At 33.7% G+C, this 10,096-nt stretch overlaps 2 long non-coding RNA genes across 2 annotated transcripts; both read right to left on the bottom strand.

The window, feature by feature from the left end:
- Positions 1-4,498: 4,498 nt before the first annotated feature.
- Positions 4,499-5,127, bottom strand: LOC134232342 (uncharacterized). The gene is made up of 3 exons (XR_009984754.1): positions 4,955-5,127; positions 4,733-4,790; positions 4,499-4,646 (listed from the first exon to the last, which is right to left on the bottom strand). It is a non-coding gene; the product is annotated as an uncharacterized LOC134232342 (long non-coding RNA).
- A 1,045-nt stretch (positions 5,128-6,172) lies between these two features.
- Positions 6,173-6,916, bottom strand: LOC134232341 (uncharacterized). Its single transcript, XR_009984753.1, has 3 exons — positions 6,822-6,916; positions 6,402-6,496; positions 6,173-6,304 (listed from the first exon to the last, which is right to left on the bottom strand). It is a non-coding gene; the product is annotated as an uncharacterized LOC134232341 (long non-coding RNA).
- Between the last annotated feature and the right edge of the window lie 3,180 nt (positions 6,917-10,096).

Genomic DNA, 10,096 nt, shown 5'->3' with positions numbered 1-10,096 from the left:
TGAAACATATACCAAGAACAAAATATGATATTTCATTTTGGTTCGAAATGGTTGCCAAGGTTTTTATACCACAGAGAGCCTTCAAAGTAACACTCTGTATTTTTAAATCTGATCCTATCTTTTTAAAAAAGCACATTTCCTCATAACTAATCATCAATTTTTAAAGATGTTGGTGTGTTCCAAGTTTTCCCATTTGAAAAAATTCAGATTAGATTCTTTAAATAGAGCGTTGCTATGGAAATAAGCAGAAAATATATGCTTAAAAACCTGAAAAATATTTTCTTTCCTTGGATACGTACCCTTAAATGTAGATTCCCAAAACTTTTATGATTGATATTTATTAACAGCTAACCTGACTTTTAATTTTGACTATCATCCAATCTCGAAGTGGATGCAAGAAGTTGGCACACAGGGTTTGATATTGATATAAAGTTCACAAAATCGAACATTTTCCCTTCTTGGTAACCATAGCAACAGTGTTGTTTTCTTCATCAAATTTTATCAATATATGATATTCAACTTCAGTTCTAACAGATAAGTATTATTCAAGCTGAGTCCTTTAATTTGTTTCTTGATTATATGGCAATTTAATTCTTAATGCAGCGAAAAATAATTCACTTTTAAGCACTGGTACTTTGTTTCCATGGTAACACTGCAAAGTAGCAATTATACCCAATTTTTCTTATGGTTTTGGTGTTGCAGGGTCCTAAGGATGCATATTTGCCAGTCTTGAATTTTCAAGTTTTTCCTCAAGACAGTAGCATTAACCCAATTTTAGTTACTGGTTTTGCATGGTTACACTGTGTTACCATGGCAACCATGAAAATTATTTATAGAAAAATATTGCTTATACTTATATACTTAAGGTCAAACATTTTCATTGTTTTTCTTAAGTCGCTGATTGAGTTTGAGCATGTAACACCTACCATTAGTGAATACGGAGTATTTTTCAGCATATTTCAGCAATTTAAATGTATTCCAAATGTACCCTTGGTTACCACTTATTTAGAGATATATTCTAAACAGTTTCTTTACAGTATAAGTGACATCAAGGTGTCATGTTTTTGTGAGAATGGTTTGTTTGCTTTTTCTAGTTTTTATTAAGCCACAGCCAAGATTTAAAATGGCTGAAAATCTCGATTTTTCAAACTTTTCCGGCTGTTGCCATAGCAACCAAGACACTTAGCAACGAAATTTTGTTTGATATTTGTTTCTGGTGTCAAGTACTAAGCATAGGTGAAGTTTCATCAAAATCGGTGACCATGCGTGGCAACGAAGTTGAAGTGGTTACAGAGAATGGCTATTAAAATATTGAAAAAAAGCTTAGTTTTCAACCCAAATGTACATACAGACCTAAAAAGGTATAAATCAGTTTTAAAAATGAAAGGCTGTCTGTAAGAAACCCATTGATATGTATTTTTAAAATCATTTAAGTAAAATATTTTAAAATCAAATTGTACCATTTTATATGGCTAAACAAATAACAATGGTCATCAATCGACATTTATTTATAAAACATTAGCACAACTTATAAGATATATTCACAAACTCATTGTGTTACCAATTGCTTTACATGTACATTTGATTTCCAAGCCCATTCCATTTATGATAAATAATCGCCTCGATTTTCTTTTTGATATCGGACACCCGACTTTCTAGAACTTTCAACAAAGAGTGAGATCGGACATGAACGGAAAGAATGTTCACATTTTGTTTTTTAATCAATGACCAGAGTTTATTTCGTTTATATCACTTGAATCAAGATTTGATGGAATAATTCATTGATGACATTTTATGAAATAAACAAGATGTGTTCGTGACACTATGCGCCCGGCGGCAACATTTTTTTTTTAAAAAAGCTATTTTTAGCTTATATGTCACAGTCAAAGTCACAAGGCCATTGACCTTGGTGTCGTTTGAAAGAACTTGATTAATAAAGTACAGCATGGATACCAAATATGAAGTCTCTATCTCTTGTGGTTCAAAAGTTATGGCAAAGGTACGAAAAATCTATTTTTAGCATACAGGTCACAGTCAAGGTCACAAGGTCATTGATCTTGTTGTCAATTGAAAGAGCTGAATTAGTGGTGTATGCATACTAAATATGAAGTCTCTATCTTTCATGGTTCAAAAGTTATGGTGAAGTTTAATGCAGGGGTGTGCAATTAGAAAAATCAATAACTAGCCCACGGGCTAGTGGTAGCTATAAAGTTACTAGCCCCAAGTGAAAAGTTACTAGCCCAAATATAGAGGCAAACATTAAAATAAAAAACTATATTTTGAAAAGAAATTAATTGTTGAAAAAGTCAGGGTACATGCATATTGAAGGAAATAAAAAATGCTTACATTGATATAAAGATTCGATTGTCTATTCTTTTAATTACAATGTGTATAGAGGAATTTTTAAATGTAGAATATTTGCGACATTGTATGATGATTTTATGAGTGTGTAGGAGACAGATGTCATAAGTTTTTCATTTGACATGCTGAATACTATAATTTAATTAGTAAATTAAAAAGAAAAGTATTTAAAATGAAATGGATCGTGCAACGGAAATCAAACTCGGGGCCTCTCACATGTATATAGCGAGGTTCACGCCGCTACACTACATGGCCAGTTGCTTGTTTTGTTAATTATATTCACGTTTGATATTGTCAAAATTGTACACAATACATGGTATCTAATTTAGCCTTTATAAAATAGTTTTTATAGATGTAATACTGTGTAATAAGACTAATAAGAGGCCCATGGGCCACATCGCTCACCTGAGGAATCGGATAGGCAAAAGCAGAAATCAGTTTAGTATTGAAAAGTTTTAATGTATTATAAAAGTGGGTTCTGGGAGGGGGGATTTAAATGAACTGAAATATACAATTCCTAAGAATGCTTTAGAATTAATGAATATATCATGGTATGCATAACTGATGGAACAGCCATTGTTCAAGAAATATCTGCATGTGGCTTGCTTAGTGTGGTTTATGCACTGATTAATGGTAATGGTCTTCACAAAAAATAAAGGAAGAAATATTCAGTGGATGTAATTAATTTATCATTAATTCAACATTATCTCCCTTGGAAGAGGGTGTGACCCTTCATTTGAACTAACTTGAATCCCCTTCAAGAAAGGAAAATTTGTAGCAGGTTTGGTTGAAATTGACCGAGGGATTGTTTAGAAGAAGATTAAAATGTGAATAGTTTACGACAACACCAATGATGACATATATTGGAATGTTCTTGTTAAACATTTTAATACTAGCTGCTGGTGCAGATATCCAGAAGAGAAATTGTTTTTTATGGGCCCGAATGGAAAGATCCGAGGTATGTATATTGTTTTTGTCTTGTCTGTTTATTTGTTTTTCTGCAAACTTTAATTCTGCCATAACTTTTGAACGAAGAAAGATAGAGACTTTATATTTGGCACGCATACTCAACTAATAAAGCTGTTTCAAATGACACCAAGATCAATGACCTTGTGACTTTGACTGTGACCTGTATAATAAAGATTTTTTCTGCAAATTTTAACCTTTACCAAAACTTTTAAACAATAAAAGAGACTTCACATTTGGTATGCATACACCACTGATTAAGTTCTTTTAAATGACACCATGGTCAATGACCTTGTGACGTTGACTGGGATCTATACGCTAAATATAGCTTTTTTGTAGGCAAACTTTAACCTTGACCATACCGTGTATCAGGGTGCTAATTTTAGCTTATTTTGGAATTTTGATGGTAGCCCGCTAAAATTTTAATCGCTAAAATAGCCAGTACTCTTTTTAGTGTTATTCTACAAATGGCTGAAACTCTGTGTCCGCTAAAATAAATTACACCAAAATTATTGACATATCTTTGAGCTGGCAAATTGCGGAATTTTACATCCGCCATGAAAACCTGCAATATGATAACTTTTGAACGAAGGAAGATAGAGACTTAATATTTGGCATGCATACTCCACTAATCATGCTAATTAAGCCCTTTCACATGACATCAAGATCAATGATTTTGTGACCTTGACTGTGTCCTATATGCTAAAAATAGGTTTTTGAACCTTCACCATTACTTTTGAACCACAAGAGATAAGATACTTTATATTTAATATGCATTCTCTACTATTCAAGTTCTTTTAAATGACACCAAGAGCAATGACCTTGACTGTGACCTATATGCTAAAAATATGGGTTTTTTAAACTTTGTTGCCGCTGGGTGCATAGTGTTTCACAAACACATCTTGTTAATACTTTGAAGAGGGTGGTTATATAGTTTAGTCTATCACTGTGAGTGACAATGATCTATGAATAATCACGTTTTCCATGTCTCTTGCTCTTTTTATTTTTTTTAAATGATGACAAAAAATTCCATTTGGATTTTCCATTTTTAATGTACTATAATTCAATAACATTTGACAATGTAATACAAGTATGGAAAAGAAATGTTTTGAAATGGTATCATAAAAATACATATTCAGTAGTATTTAAAAGAGGCCTGAAAATGAAAATATTTTAAAAAGTTAAAGTTGAATATCTGTATACATGTATTACCTGGAGGACATTTTTTGGAAATTAGTGTCACAGTAACAGTTTGAGGAGATCTGGAGGTGTTTAGTGTTGTAGATTGGGCAGAAGTTCGTGCAGATGGATCTCTCTCCCTGTAGAGAAGAACTGTATATAGGCATATTTTACTTATGAGAGGTAAATGTACCTGAACATCCATCCTTGATAAAATTGTTAATACATGTAAAACTCCATAAGAATCTCTGAGCCTTGAACTCCATTACAGTAGTGGGCTCATCCTTAATGGGACAGAAAGAAATTGTTAATGAGGTGAAATAAAGGCATTTTTTCGTTAATAGGATACATCTATAAATGTATTATTTTTGTGTTAAAAGATATTTCAGAAGACAGACAGATTACACAATACTGAATTTTTGTAGTGGTAGATACTGATTGCACTTACCAGGAATATGATCTGTGGATTCCCTATGAGTAAGAGATAGCAATGGATAGCTTTCTGTGTTCTTCACCAGAGTAACATCCACACAGTTTGTCAGCATAAGGCAACAGTCATAGTTTCTTCATGTTCTAGTCAGACACCTATGAAACATTTGTTTTAACTTATAACAATGCCATACTAAATTATTTATATTATTGTATAGTAAAGTAATGTACATTTCTGGAATTTTTTCCCCATAGGTTTAACCATAATTTGTAGTAACTTTTAATGTTTTCACTAAAAGTCTTGTATTCTTATATTCAGCATTATTAGATTGTGTTTTTTGTGTACCCTGTTGACATCCTTCCCCTGCACTCCAGGCAGTGTGGCACAAATTTTCAGGATTTCCTTCACTATCAAGAGGGAGTCAAAGGCATCAAACTGAGGACAGTGCCCCGTAACTTGATCAACTTTTACCATGTCTGTGAAAATGCTGCAAAAGAGTAGATGAAATTTTTCATCTGAATAAAGTAAAGATTAGCAGAGACAAATTGTCATGGATGACATTTAAAGAAATGTCTTTATTACCAGTAAATGTACGGTATAAGTGCTCGGTCATATCATGTGATTCCTGTATAAGGGGTTCTTAAGGGATATTTTAATATCTTATTTCTCAAACATTTTATAGGAAAAATATAATGTTGTTAGTTTTTGGCAAGAAGATGATCATGAACACAATCAGAATGTTATTTGTAAGAATGAGATAAAAATAACAATAACATTACATGGAAGCATTCAACCTATTCGTATTTACTAAACATATTTAGTGTAACTGCATGCACTTGAATTGCATTGTAACAGAAAATTTTAAAATATTCAATAAATAATCTTGATTTAATTCAATTGGGTTCAGTTACAAGCTTAAGATACATGTATACTGGAACACAGCAACCGCTAAATCAAGTACAACGCTAAATGTCTTGCACATATACACATAAAGAAGAAAATGAAGAAATCTGCTATATCAAATCTACGCTAACTTATTCAAAAATCAATTTCCGCCAAATATCAGAATCAGAAAATTTTATTTTGAGTCGGATTATTATAACAGAAACATAAGCTCTGTAGAGCTTTTGACCGACATATTGTACACGCTAAATATAATAAATTTACAGTATACATAAAGGGTGTTTCACAAGTTAGGCAAAGTTGTCTGGTATTTATACACAGAGGTACCTTAGTGAAAATCTTGAGTGTGAAAGTGTCATCCTTTGCTTCTTCCAAATTAATCCTCTTCCTCTCTGCTGCTACATTCTTGTAGTCATTACTTATATGCTTGTAGGTAGGTGTCAATGACCAGAGACACATCCTGTGCTACAAAAATACTTTCATTTTCAGCAATGTACATGTATTTTTACATGAAGTAATCAGTGGTCATCTCACCATGGTTTTACATAGAAATTGTACTCACTCAGTAGGGGGTGACAACTGCAATTAAAAATGTCATGGACAACAGATTTCCTCCTACTACGTCAAACTCAAATGGACTTCTGACTATTGATTAACCTGAAATGAGAGAAAAGTTAGTGCATATTTCTGCAAAACATTCATAGATGGAATACATGTCATTTAGATTCATATAGTACATATTGTGAAACACTTATTTTGTGGAGGATTATTTTTTTGTTGTTTTTCATGGTATGAGGAGACTCAAGGATTCATCTTCCCCAAAAATGTAAAATTTCAAAGTATACAACAAAATGAAAATAGCATTGTATTGACCATGAAATTTAATGTCCATGAACCAAGACCATTTGTTTATCATGGAATTTGATCCACACCTTATAAGTATGTGATTTTACAGTAATTCTAAGTTGTGTAATGTAAGTACCGTTTCCAGCTGCAGCATCACAGACACTCATTGAAAGTCATATCCATCAGTCCTTTCTCCAGACCATAGTGAGGGAACACCAAATAAAATCGTTTCAAACATTTGTTTATATTCTTCAATTCCTGCAAAATTTAATAAAGAGCAATTTAAATTTATTTGACTCTGTGTTATCATGGATTTTGTAAAGGAATATTTTTAAAGTATTATTATATTAAGTGAAATGATATAGACATTTTTTTTAAAAATTGTATTTCTAATAGAAATAAAGAAAGTAGTTTACCATGGAGATGAAAGGTCAATATAAGGCAGTCCATATGAGGTGATGATCTGAATATGGTACTGGAAATGAGTTTGATGGAAGTTGAGGATTTGAAGTTATAATTAAATCCAGGGTCCTGCCATGAAAATGAGTTGGTTGTTTCATGATATTAAGAAGGTTGTGTTGTCTTAAAAGAGCTTGGAAGGATGGTGTATTTGCATCAATGTTGAAATCTCCTAGTAGTAGTACATTTTGAGTTGCTGGTTGAATGCACTGAAGCAGAGCAGAAAAATCATGCTGGAATTGTGAATACAGTTCTGATGGGGGATGATATACAGCTACAATAGTAATAGAAATTCCCTTGGTAGACATATCAATAGCAAGAGCTTGACAACTGTCTGTGCTTGGAACGTCATGAAAATTTACATCTGTGATGTTCTCTGAAATGTAAATTCCCAGTCCGTGTTTTGTGTCCTTGATAAAAAGTTTATAGCCTTTAATTGCACAACAGTTTTCCACCTTTGAAATATGGGTCTCTGACATGCAAAGAACCTGAAGTTTGTAAATTGCTTGATCTCTTCTTAAATCTGCAGAGTGTTTTACAAGTGATCTTATGTTTAAGTGTCCAATACTTGTATGCAAAGGAGGGAGCTCAGTAATTGGGTGTTTCCATGTAAGAGAGGACTCTATTCTCATTCTTTCCATTTCATCAGCTGCATGTTGATTAACTTTTATATCTGCACTAGAGAAGTTAACAATTTTAATTCCCTTTCGTGAAGTTGCTCTGCTCAGCATTGTGTATGCTAAACCTTGGGGAGGTGATAATTTCTTAGGTTTTGTGAAGTCTGCAACCATATACTGGTAAGTACTACCTTGTGACTTGTGTGCAGTGAGTCCATAAGCCAACACTAAGGGAAACATTTGTCTTTCAACTGGTACTGGGCAATGTGATCCTAGAAGAAACCTCACAGTTATTGCTTCAATTGGGACTGTATGTCTCAAGTGCAGTGGTGAATTTTTTTTTTTGGACTGACCAACAACACAATTGTCAAATTCTAAATAAATTTTTCCACTTAATGGATTATTTTCTGGTATGTGAAATTCTGCAACTCTTCCAATTACGCCATTTACAAGGTGATCAGCAGTGTCATAATTTTTAGTAAGCATTAAGCGTGCTCCTTTGGCAAATGTGAGAGAGGAAGGTAAGCCTCCTGTCTGATAAATATTGTTTGACATCACAACTACTTCTTGTGTATTGGTGTGTAAATCACGTTTAGAGTCTTTTGCAGTCACTGTAATGTGTGGCAGAGGAAGGAAGTTTAATTTCTCATCATTATATTTTGAAACTTGTTCATTGGTCATAAATAAATGAACAGCATCTGGCGGAAATTGTGAAGAGTCTGTTTTTTCCAATTCCTGTAGGGACTGTATATCTTCTGCTGTAGTATGTCCTGTACGAACTCTGGATAATATTTCTGCAAAGAGAGGGTCACCTTTCTGCCTAACTATTTCTGTGAGTTCATGGAACTGAAACAAGTCTTGCCAAAGTGATCCTGCTAAAGCAGCGTAGGAACTTTTTGATGGATGTCTGAACACAGGGCAGTCTCCAACAGGATTAAGCTGCATGAGATCACCCACAGCTAAAATAGAAATACCTCCAAAAGGTACACTTGACTGCGGATTCTGGAATATGCTTTGCAGTGCAAGATCTAAATGTTGCAAAGAAGTTCCCCCAAACATGGAAATTTCATCAGCAATGATGACTTTCAAATTTTGATACTTACATCGGAGAGTATTGAGTTTCTCAGCACTTATTTTCTTGTACTGAAATGACTTTGACTTCTCACGAACTGGTAATGAGAATGCAGAATGAAGTGTTGTACCATTGATATTTGAGGCAGCTTTACCTGTGGATGCAGTCATGAGAACAGTTGGTTTTTCAGGATCGTGTCCTGGTTCACGTAGTGCTCTAACAAGTCCTTCGTATATGGTATTAACAGTGTGTGTTTTTCCGACTCCTCCACCACCACTAAGGAAGATATAGAAAGGTTTGATTGTTTCATTAGAGATACTTTTAAGTCTTGTTTGTGTTGCCCAGTTAAACATAAAGTCAAAGAGGTATCTTTGCTTCTCATTCAGGGATTGAACCATGTTGTAAAACTGGGGGTCAGAAGCAATATGGGTTTTTGAAATTGTGAAGGACAGAGGTTGAGTCTTTGGTGTACTGGTATTATTGTCATGTGGTAAGAGATCTGGATCTAGATGGGGATATTCATATTGTACATCTTCATTTGCTGTATCACTAAGTTCTTGTTCTATTTGTGCAGCCATTTCATTCCACATATCTGGTGCAGTTTCATCAGGGTCAAATGTATCCAAGATATGTTCCACTTCTTCATAGAATGGTTCAAAACGTTTAATTGTTGGGAGAATATGATCTTTCACCTTAAAGAAATGATCTTTGAATGAAGTTTCTTTAAGTTCACATTCTGATCGCCATGGTGAGTAGAGTATAAGAAGTCTATGGTAATACATCTCTTCATCTTTCTCTTTTGAAACATAGTGATATCGAATAACCCGTGGGTGAGCACGTTTCGTAATAATACCCATCCCATCCTTTAAGTGATATTTGGTTCTACTACATGGTGTATTAGAACTTGAAATGTCATGATCATCAATATCGCTGTCTGTTTCTGTCTGACTTGATGCTGATGAAGTGTTGTAGCATGCACAAAACTCAGCAAAAGACAATGTTTCCAATGAATCTGGTCGTTTAGCATATTTGTCATGTGTTGTTGGAAGATAAATGTCAGTATCATCATCTTCCATTTGGTCTAAAATATACTTCGGTTTAAGCATTCTAGTACGATTTTCTTTCAAATCTGTCTGTATGAATATGACATCAATATTTGATCTTCTAAGAGGCAATGATAAAATCCGGGAAATAGCTTCATGTTCTGAAATTTCTCTGCACTTCCGAAAAACATCACCAACGTCTTTCAGAGCTTGACGAATA

Source organism: Saccostrea cucullata, unplaced genomic scaffold, assembly GCF_032062105.1.
Source record: "Saccostrea cucullata isolate Sc308-1 unplaced genomic scaffold, CSIRO_AGI_Scuc_v1 ctg4205, whole genome shotgun sequence".
Lineage (NCBI taxonomy): Eukaryota > Metazoa > Mollusca > Bivalvia > Ostreida > Ostreidae > Saccostrea > Saccostrea cuccullata.
Note: the sequence above shows the minus strand (reverse complement) of the source record. Positions and strands in the feature narration are given on the sequence as shown.